General features: G+C 26.4%; 1 pseudogene; it reads left to right on the top strand.

The window, feature by feature from the left end:
* The first annotated feature begins 7,705 nt into the window (after positions 1-7,705).
* On the top strand, positions 7,706-7,849 carry LOC145271750 (U2 spliceosomal RNA; annotated as a pseudogene).
* Positions 7,850-12,119: the final 4,270 nt, after the last annotated feature.

Here is a 12,119-nt window from a genome sequence, read left to right as displayed (position 1 = left end):
GAAGAAGAAGAAGAAGAAGAAGAAGAAGTTTGCAACCTTTTCAGAGAAAATTAATTTTAATTTGGACTCTAATCTTCCGGTGAGAGAGAGCCCAACTCTTGAACCTTTTGAAGGTTTCGTTTGGTTTGAAGTAAGGTCGATAAAAGGACAGAGAAAAGAAAAAAATTAAAAAAAACATTGAGAATTCTTCTTTGCATTTTTTTTTCCTTTTCAGAATCCCCTTTTTTAAGTAAGCCTTTCTTATTTATTTTAAAGGAGATGAGAATGTCCTTCTTTGGAAGTCTAATTTCGCCAACTTGAAAGGTTTTTTGTGGTATGCTGAAAACGAATATCGCATTTAACTTTTATTCAAATAAGTCGTTTTTAGGATATTATGCAATAAAAAAAATTATGTTTAAAAGCGGTGACCTAAATTAATTGTTTTAAACAGTTAATTATCTATTTAAATAATTTCATTTTTAATCGTGTTTTAAATTTGTTTGTTTTTTATATATTGATTTTTTCGTATTAATAATGAACAAAGTTAATGTAAACTTTATAGGAAAACAATTTGGCAGGCTTCAAAAATGAACGGACATTTTTACACGAGGAACGAAATAATGATTACACCGTGTTAAGATGACCTTAATTCATTGTTCTTTAGCTGTTCATTTTCTCTTTAAATAATTTCATGTTTAAATCGTGTTTTTAATGGTGTAATATTGATTCTTTTATATTTTCATATTTTCTATTTCTTAATGAATGGGGCAGTGGATGAAAGCACAAATAAAGGGTCAGAAAGTGGTAAAAGGCAATCGGATGACGGAGATGATGATTGCTTCATATGAAGTGCAGAGCGAGGTATACAGGAATAATGGTCACAGATTAACTTCAATATGAAGGTGAAATAAAAGAAAGACGAAACCCGACACAACGCCCAATAATAATAAGCACAAGACAAACCAAGCCTGAAAAGAGTGCGGACAACACGGTCGGGAAGAATAGTAAGAGATACTGTGAGATTTTATGATTTCACAAAAAAAGTGAAAAGGGCAGAATAATCCTTGTTATGCAGGAGGGTAGTCAGACCAATGAATACGTAGGTCACTTTTCTTTATATATATATATATATATATATATATATATATTTTAGTTTAATTCTTATCAATTTTTTTTCTTGTCTTTGAGAAGAGGGAGAATGTTGCCTGAGGAACTATTCAGGGTGTTCACCGTTTGGAGTTAAGCCCCTTGGGACGACTTACGTTTACAGAGGAGAATAAAGACGCACACATATCGGTCGTTGTGTTGTGTTTAATCCGTTGCCATCCTAAGAAATGACACACAAGCTTCATGTATTTTGTATATTTTAATGAAATACAAAGAATAGGTTTATTAAATAGAAAAGAGAAATTTAATAAAGCATGGAGTATTGACAAGTTTTAATCTAAACTTGTTAGTAAAACATTTCGAACATTAAACTAATTAACAGATATTTTTACACGAGGAACGAAATAATGATGACACCGTGTTATTACGATGGCCTTTAAATTCAGTTGATTTTCTCTTTAAATAATTTCACGTTTAAATCGTGTTTTTCATCTTCTATTTTTTTATTCTTTTATATTTTCATATATTTTATTTCTTAATGAATTGGACACACGAAACAAAAGTTGTATGAATTTACTAAAGAAATCCTAACAAGGAAAAAAAATTCTGTTTTGAACACAAAGAACAAAACAAAAAACAAATTCATCCCGCCTTTTTTTTTTCGTATTGAATTCATGGAATAAAAGGTGAGTATTTAGTATTTAGTTCATTTTTAAATTAATCTGAAACATTAAAATAAGTTTACTTTTTTATTGTAATCCTATGAAAATATTGCTTCTGCCTTGCTTTATAACAAACGTGAATAAACTATATGAATTTCCGATTTGAAAAATCTCCTAAAAATATATTCTTCAATCTGAGATTTATATTGTTGTCAAAAATGTGTTTATTTTAGTAAAACTTATGTGATTTTCTGTTAAAATAATAATGTTTACCATCAACACAATATTTTTTTTTTAATTGTCGTTAAAGAATTCCGTTTGAGCTTTTATGCTTTATCCAGTATTTTACATTTAAAAATAGAAATCACGATACGTGTGAATCTATGTTCCGTATTGAAACCATCATGCTATTATTTAAAAATCCTTTCTTAACATCGGGAGGGGATGGTTTTAACTTAAACACACTATTTAAAATATCGCGCGGTAACAGATGCACAGGCAACAATACATTACTTTCTTTTATAAAGTTGACATAAAATGAATACTCATTTATTGGCCATCACAAATTAACAGAAATTTAATGTAGAAAAACATTGTTGTAAAATATTTGCAACCGTAGTTTACTCCCACTAAGAATTTAAAATCTTTTTTTATTACGTTTCAAATGTCTCAAATTTTTTCTGCAAAAGGGAAATAAAACCGTAATAAATATTTAAGATTTTAGAGTAGGGTATCACTTTCCATTATAAATTTAATGTAAACTGAACACCGATTTAATTGCCAGACAATTGCCAACAAAACGTAATCATTCCCAGTTTCTAAATCTGTCATACGATGAGGAGGGGGCGTCCGATTGATTTTTGGTTTCTGGCGTCTTTCTTTTTTTGTGGAGAAAAAAGTTTACATTTTTAAAACTATTCTTTACTTTCACAATTAAATATACAAAGGAGTGTCACTGTTACATTTTATTGGGTGGAATTATACTAGTATTGTGTTTAATTTTCAATTTTGGAGAGATTGATAAGATTCCCGAGGTAACTGTTGCATGTCAGCTATTTTTCTTCTTGTTCGAACGAAGATCCGGCACTAGTTTTTATTTATTTATTTCAAAATAAACGCTTCAAAACAATGCTAATTAACAAAAACACTTGGTGCATACTAAGAATGGCTTTCTAAATAATAACATTATTAATTAAAAGAGGTTGTGTTCATTTGAAACAGAACAAAAAATAAAATGGATGAGTAAAAAATGCCCCCACCCAAATCTAACATTAAAATTTCAGAATAATTAAACAACCCCCGTTTTATATATACATATATATCTATATAAAAATGAATAAATAGAATGACACTTTAAAAACATATTAATTTTGATTTTTTTTTTATATTCATGAAAGCCAATAAAGATATTTACGGTATTTTATATTTACTAAATTGTTTGGTGAAATTACAGAATAATTAACGATAGATGAATTCTAATCTGCTTAAAAAATACGTCAGAAAGCTAAACTAATTATAAACCCCCTTCCCTTTTTTTTTTCAAAACTTGAAATGGTGAACGATTACATGTCTCGTTGAGCGCTGATTGGACATAAAGTAGGTGCTCATTTTACGTTAAATTTATTTAGGAAAGAAAAATAAATAATATATATCAAATTAATATATAATCAAAATAGTAATAATTCATCAATTAAAAAAACTAATCAGTATAGTTCGATATTCGGAATCTAAAACTAATATATATATATATATATATATATATATATATATATATATATATATATATATATATATATATATATATATATATAGTAATAGCTTAATCGCCATATATATTTTATAAATTACTATATATATATATATATATACTAACTATATATATATATATATATATATATATATATACTAACTAGCTCTACCTACGTATTGAGCACTTTTGAAGTAAATACTTAAAGTTTACGCATAAATCTATACTTTCGTATATTAAATTTATGTGAGTAAATGAAGTAGTTATATATATATATATATATATATATATATATATATATATATATATATTAAGGACTATCCACTTATCTTGTGCTTCCTTTTTAAAATTAAATATGTTTGTAACTCTCTTTCAAAATGTCTTTTAACATGTTTTATTAATCATTTGTTCATATATATATATATATATATATATATATATATATATATATATATATATATATATATATATATATATATATATATAGTCCTATTGCCTCAATGTAGATTCGTTTAACCTTATGTCACTTTCAGACATAATAGAAGGTTCCTATTGGCCTTTGGATTTTTACACAACTGGCCAACTAGTAAATGGTTTGCAACAAAAAAAGAAAACTTGTTATTATCAAAGGGAAATGGAATCATATCGTCTTTTCTACGGCAACAACTTTATTTTCCAACCTTGTTCTATATGAGTAATTTAAAATGTATGTGGTAAACTATATGAAAACTTGCTGGTAAATATATTAGATATAAATAATATTGAACCTATAAACAGAATGATATATGAACACGTTATGCTATCTATCTATCATATGAATATCATTGATAAGAATATATTTGTATGCTGATTATTATAATAGTAACAATATTACTATAAAATATAATAATTTAATAAATATGAACGATAAAAAATACATTAATGGATTAGAAAGCTAAATCACAAACTATAAAAATAGAATAATAGTTAAAATAGAATACAATTTTATACAATTTGATTAATAAATATATAATTATAAATATCACAAAATAAGTTTAAGGATTAAAAGTGAAATACCAAAATATAAAAATATAATAATCAAAATATAAATAATTTAATTTGATATAATTTACTAAACATGAACAATTAAAAACTAAGTTAAAGGATTAAAAGTTTAAATTACGAAATAAAGAAAATATAATAATGATTGAAATATAAATAATTCAATTTAATATAATTTAATAATTATGAACGATAAAAAATTAAATTAAAGGATTATAAAGTGAAATCACGAAATAAAAAACATAATAATGATTGAAATAGAAGTAATTAAATGTAATATAATTTATGAATATGAACCATCAAAAAATAAGGTAAAGGATATAAAATTGAAATCACAAATATAAAAATATGATAATAAATGAAAATATAAAAATGATTGAAATAAAGTAATTAAATCTGATGCAATTTAATAAATATGAACGATCATAAAATAAATGAAAATATAAAAATGATTGAAATAAAGTAATTAAATCTGATACAATTTAATAAATATGAACGATCATAAAATAAATGAAAATATAAAAATGATTGAAATAGAAGTGATTTAATCTGATACAATTTAATAAATATGAACGATCATAAAATAAATGAAAATATAAAAATATAAAAATGATTGAAATAGAAGTAGTTAAATCTGATACAATTTAATAAATATGAACGATCATAAAATAAATGAAAATATTAAAAATGATTGAAATAAAGTAATTAAATCTGATACAATTTAATAAATATGAACGATCATAAAATAAATGAAAATATAAAAATGATTGAAATAAAGTAATTAAATCTGATACAATTTAATAAATATGAACGATCATAAAATAAATGAAAATATAAAAATGATTGAAATAGAAGTAATTAAATCTGATACAATTTAATAAATATGAACGATCATAAAATAAATGAAAATATAAAAATGATTGAAATAAAGTAATTAAATCTGATACAATTTAATAAATATGAACGATCATAAAATAAATGAAAATATAAAAATGATTGAAATAGAAGTGATTTAATCTGATACAATTAAATAAATATGAACGATCATAAAATAAATGAAAATATAAAAATATAAAAATGATTGAAATAGAAGTAATTAAATCTGATACAATTTAATAAATATGAACGATCATAAAATAAATGAAAATATTAAAAATGATTGAAATAGAAGTAATTAAATCTGATACAATTTAATAAATATGAACGATCATAAAATAAATGAAAATATAAAAATGATTGAAATAAAGTAATTAAATCTGATACAATTTAATAAATATGAACGATCATAAAATAAATGAAAATATAAAAATGATTGAAATAAAGTAATTAAATCTGATACAATTTAATAAATATGAACGATCATAAAATAAATGAAAATATAAAAATATAAAAATGATTGAAATAGAAGTAATTAAATCTGATACAATTTAATAAATATGAACGATCATAAAATAAATGAAAATATTAAAATATAAAAATGATTGAAATAAAGTAATTAAATCTGATACAATTTAATAAATATGAACGATCATAAAATAAATGAAAATATAAAAATATAAAAATGATTGACATAAAGTAATTAAATCTGATACAATTTAATAAATATGAACGATCATAAAATAAATGAAAATATAAAAATATAAAAATGATTGAAATAGAAGTAATTAAATCTGATACAATTTAATAAATATGAACGATCATAAAATAAATGAAAATATTAAAAATGATTGAAATAGAAGTAATTAAATCTGATACAATTTAATAAATATGAACGATCATAAAATAAATGAAAATATAAAAATGATTGAAATAGAAGTAATTAAATCTGATACAATTTAATAAATATGAACGATTATAAAATAAATGAAAATATAAAAATATAAAAATGATTGAAATAGAAGTAATTAAATCTGATACAAGTTAATAAATATGAACGATCATAAAATAAATGAAAATATAAAAATATAAAAATGATTGACATAAAGTAATTAAATCTGATACAATTTAATAAATATGATCATAAAATAAATGAAAATATAAAAATATAAAAATGATTGAAATAGAAGTAATTAAATCTGATACAATTTAATAAATATGAACGATCATAAAATAAATGAAAATATTAAAATATAAAAATGATTGAAATAAAGTAATTAAATCTGATACAATTTAATAAATATGAACGATCATAAAATAAATGAAAATATAAAAATATAAAAATGATTGACATAAAGTAATTAAATCTGATACAATTTAATAAATATGATCATAAAATAAATGAAAATATTAAAATATAAAAATGATTGAAATAGAAGTAATTAAATCTGATACAATTTAATAAATATGAACGATCATAAAATAAATGAAAATATTAAAATATAAAAATGATTGAAATAAAGTAATTAAATCTGATACAATTTAATAAATATGAACGATCATGAAATAAATGAAAATATTAAAATATAAAAATGATTGACATAGAAGTAATTAATTATATGTATTATTATTCATCGGATTATTGTTCTCATCTTGAGTGTGATTTTCACAACGTTTCGGTCGATATAATCTCCGTCCTTCTTCAGGTGTGTCTTGTCGAACTCGGAAATCTTTCTGTCGAACTCGGGAATTTGGACGGAATTTCGAGCGGAAACCTTTATTTACTTCACGTGGATAGCATGGTCTTGTTCTGTCAGCCATTACTTTGAAGTCCTAAGTAATTCGCAAATGTATATTCGGTCGCCCACACTGAGGATTGAACCTTCAACCTTCACGAGAATATCACTTTTACAGTTGATTTTTCTAAGTACTCTAATCACTGCGCCACAAGTCCTTGCGGACAATTCTAGTACGAATTTTAGGAGCCTTTTTTTCAATTTTTTTACATGAAGATCACTACTTATCAAGGCCTGGAGGCCACTCAGGGATAAGGGTTATTGCGTGTACAGGAATCAATGAGATAGTATTGTAGTAATCATTAGTATTGGAGATTTGATAGAGTGTCTTACTTAAGGGGGCGGTTTGTCAGGAATTAGTTGCGTGCAAGCAAGTCTATAAATCACTCCGTCGGTCTGTCTGTCGGTCAGTCGGTCAGTTCATAACACTTTTGTGCTTGGCCTTTTTGATTAAGATCAAAGGTCTGTTGTTAATAAATGCTATTCTTAGCTTTTGAAGCTTTTCTTGGCCTTTTGGCCAAGATCAATGTGTAGTATCTGTTCTTACTACATGCTGTACTTATGTTTGTAACTTTTCCTTGGCCACATAGCTAAGATCAAAGTGTAGTATCTGTTCTTAATAGATGCTGTACTTACGTTTGCAACTTTACCTTGGCCACATGGCTAAGATTAAAGTGTAGTATATGTTCTTAACAGATGCTGCACTTACATTTGTAACTTTTCCTTTGCAATGGAAGGGGAAACGCTTCCATGCTAAGGCATTTTTAGTCGCATGCAAGTCACTCCATATGTCGGTCTATAACAGATTTACATTTTATTTTTTTTAAGCAAGGGGTATGGAGTACCATTTTTTTCTCCCGATTTATCAAAGAGGGATCTATGTTTTCAATGGGTCCGTAGTCTGGATGATTGACGGATAACCGTCCATTAGTTTTTCCTGAAATTTTTATTTACTGAAGTCATTTCAGCCCATTTTTCGGTCATTTTAGTTTATCTTTAAGAATTTCATGTCAATCCTACATTCACACATTCATTCATTACACGAGAGCATGCAACTAGTGGCTATTGGCCTTGTTAAATTCAGCTCAATGTATGACCTTAAACAACTTTATTTTATTATACTTACTGACACAGCATTGACTTTCAAACAAATGCTGACCGATAGCAAAGTTTTGAGTCGAAGGCGAAGGGGGACTGCAAATCCATTTTAATTTTAAATGTATTGTTTTGCTTTATACAACTCTCTAAATGCATGAAAGCACACCCCACATAATCAGCATCTCATTGGAATTTAAACTTATAAACAACATTACCGCAATTGATATAAAGCACACTCTCTTTGCTCAAAAGACAGGTAGGTCTCATAGTATATACCAAACTTAAGGGATGCAATTCTCTATCTATATAAGAGATAGGTACGTCCAAGGATGGAATACTGTTGCTACATCTGGGCAGGAGCTGCTAGAAAGGACTTATCCTGCCTTGATAGAGTTCAAAATAGACTTCGTAGCCTTGTAGGAGATGTCCTTTTCTCTTCCCTGCAACCTCTATCTCAGAAGAGATGTTGCGAGTTTGTCTCTTATGTATCGTTATTTTTATGGAAAGTGTTCGACTTCAGTCTATTGTCCCCCCCCCATTCGCCAAACTTTCACAAGAAACACTCGTCTAGCTGAAAACACTATCAATAATTCCCCCACTCTTTATCTGTGCTTAAACCTAAACGTAGATTCCATGAACAAAGCCTCTTTCTTAGAACTGCACGCCTGTGAAATTGTCTTCCGTTTTCCTGCTTTCTGGCTGACTTCAATATGGTTGTGTTCAAGTCTAACGTAAATAAGCTCTTGATGAACCGTTCCATATAAGTTATCAAATTTACCGAATTTTCATTACTATCGATTACTATATTGTCCAATTTCTACTGTACACTCTTTAACCCCTATCCTTGAGTTGCCTCTTGACCTTGATAATGTGGTGATGCCTGTGTAAAAACAAAATGGAAACCAGTTATGATAATACTTACAATCTGTCTTTCAATTATACACTTTTCTCAAAAATGTAATTTGAAATAAAGTATACATTTTAAAAACATATTTATTTTGCATAATTTAAGACCTCCCTTTTTTAATAAGATCTTGATAACAATTTTAATGAATATTTTCCTGATCCTATCTATTTTAGAGTACAGTCCGCTAGGTGTATCACTCCTGAAAGCTCTACGTATCAAAGTATAATTGAACCAGTCTTTCGTTATTTGGATAGAAAACGTTCACTAAAAAAGTCAATTTCATGTAAATGATAATGACAGTCAAAAGAATGAATCAAATCTCAGTTTGAAATTCTCATTCAATGTAAAACATATTAACGTGCGATAACGAATACCATGTAAACGGAGACAATTTTTATTTGAATAATTAAAACATAAAAAATGAATTAATTTAAAGTCTGAAATTTTAGAAATATTTTACAATTTAAAATAAAACAAACTGAATGTAAATACAAAAAAAAATTAATTTAATTTATTTTTATTTGCAGATATTCATGGTTGAACAATTTTGCTGACGTTGAACTGGTCATTTCTTTTCTAAACATTTACTGGTGAAAAGATTATTTGAACTGATCATTATTATTCTAAACATTTACTGGTGTTGTATTTAAACTGATCATTATTTTTCTAAACATATACTGGCCAACAAATGTATTTGAACTAATTATTTTTCTAAACATTTACTGGTAAACAGATGCATTTGAACTAATTATTTTTATAAATATTTACTGGTGAAAAGATGTATTTGAACTGATCATTATTATTCTAAACATTTACTGGTGAAAATATTTATTTGAACTGATCATTATTTTTCTAAATATTTACTGATGAAAAGAGGTATTTGAACTAATCATTATTTTTCTAAACATTTACTGATGAAAAGACGTATTTGAACTAATCATTATTTTTATAAACGTTTACTGGTCAACAGATGGATTTGAACTGATCATTATGTTTATAAACATTTACTGGTGAAAAGATGCATTTGAACTGATCATTTTTATAAACATTTACTGGTCAACAGATGTATTTTAACTGATCATTATTTTTCTAAACATTAACTGATGAAAAGAGATATTTGAACTGATCATTATTTTTCTAAACATTAACTGACGAAAAGATGTATTTGAACTGATCATTATTTTTCTAAACATTTACTGGTGAAAAGACGTATTTGAACTGATCATTATTTTTCTAAACATTTACTGGTGAAAAGACGTATTTGAACTGATCATTATTTTTCTAAACATTTACTGATGAAAAGAGGTATTTGAACTGATCATTATTTTTATAAACATTTACTGGTGCTAAGATGCATTCTTGTGAAATATGTGAATATACTTGTTCTGATGAATCAGATTTCATAACGCATATGGAAACTCACAGTGCAGATAATTCATATTCTTGTGAAATATGTGAATATACTTGTTCAAATAAAACAAATTTAGTAATACATATAATAACTCACGGTGCAGAAGGTGCAAATTCACGTGAAATATGTGAATATATTTCTTCTGATGAGTCAAATTCAATAACATATATCGAAACTCACAGTGCAGAAAATTCATATTCTCGTGAAATATGTGAATATATTTCTTCTGATGAGTCAAATTCAATAACATATATGGAAACTCACAGTGCAGAAAATTCATATTCTCGTGAAATATGTGAATATATTTCTTCTGATGAGTCAAATTCAATAACACATATGGAAACTCACAGTGCAGAAAATTCATATTCTTGTGAAAAATGTGAATATACTTGTTCTGATGAAATAAATTTAATAACACATATGAAAACTCACACAGAGAAAAAGGCATATTTATGTGACGTGTGTGATTATTCTAGTTCTAGAAAATCATATTTAAAGTCACATATGAGAACTCACACTAGGGAGAAACCATATTCTTGTGAAGTGTGTGGATATTCTTTTTCTAGGAAACCAGATTTAGTGATGCATAAGAAAATTCACACTGGCGAAAAACCATATACTTGTAATATGTGTGAATATTCTTGTTTACGGAAATCACAATTAGTGAAACATATTAGAACTCATACTAAAGAAAAGCCATATTCTTGTAGAATGTGTCCATATGCTTGTTCTGCGAAATCAAGTTTAGTGAGACATATTAGAACTCATACTGGGAAAAAACCATATTCTTGTAGAATGTGTGCATATTCTTGTTCTGCGAAATCAAGTTTAGTGAGACATATGAGAACTCACACTGGGGAAAAGCCATATTCTTGTGATATTTGTGAATATTCTTGTTATTTCAAATCAAATTTACGCACCCATATGAAAATTCACAGTGGTGAAAAACCATATGCTTGTAAAATATGTGAATATTCTGCTATTCAAAAAACAAATTTACTGAAACATATGAGAACTCACACTGAGAACTTGAATGCCTACTAGACACTATCCTCGAGTGTCTAAGGTCTCTCTGTACAGGGGTTTGTCAGAACAACCTGGTATGAGGATACATTTCAATAGAAGTAAACCCTGACCAAATATTCAAAATCACATAGTATTCTCTGCCCAAATAAGATATCCTCACTATGGTTAATCCACATTAGCTTTTACGAGGAATGGTGCACTTTCTCCAAGTGATATTACCTCAAGTAACAGCACAAAGCTGGATACTCCACCAGACTAGATAAATTCTTGTTCTGGAATCCAGTAAGACCAAGAGACCAAAATGAAAGATATACTACAATGTATAAAAATAGTTAATTGGGGAGAGGAAAATTATGTTCTCAATTCTTTTACTAACTCAGTGTTTGAGAGATAAAGAACTTACATGGAACATTCGAATATTTATGTATCTTTATGAACATTAATGGAACATCAGCATTCATTTTGAAGG

Source organism: Euprymna scolopes, chromosome 46 (assembly GCF_053919585.1).
Source record: "Euprymna scolopes isolate OS-2025 chromosome 46, ASM5391958v1, whole genome shotgun sequence".
NCBI classification, from domain to species: Eukaryota; Metazoa; Mollusca; class Cephalopoda; order Sepiida; family Sepiolidae; genus Euprymna; species Euprymna scolopes.
The sequence above is the reverse complement of the archived record's forward strand: the minus strand, read 5'-3'. Positions and strand labels throughout refer to the sequence as shown.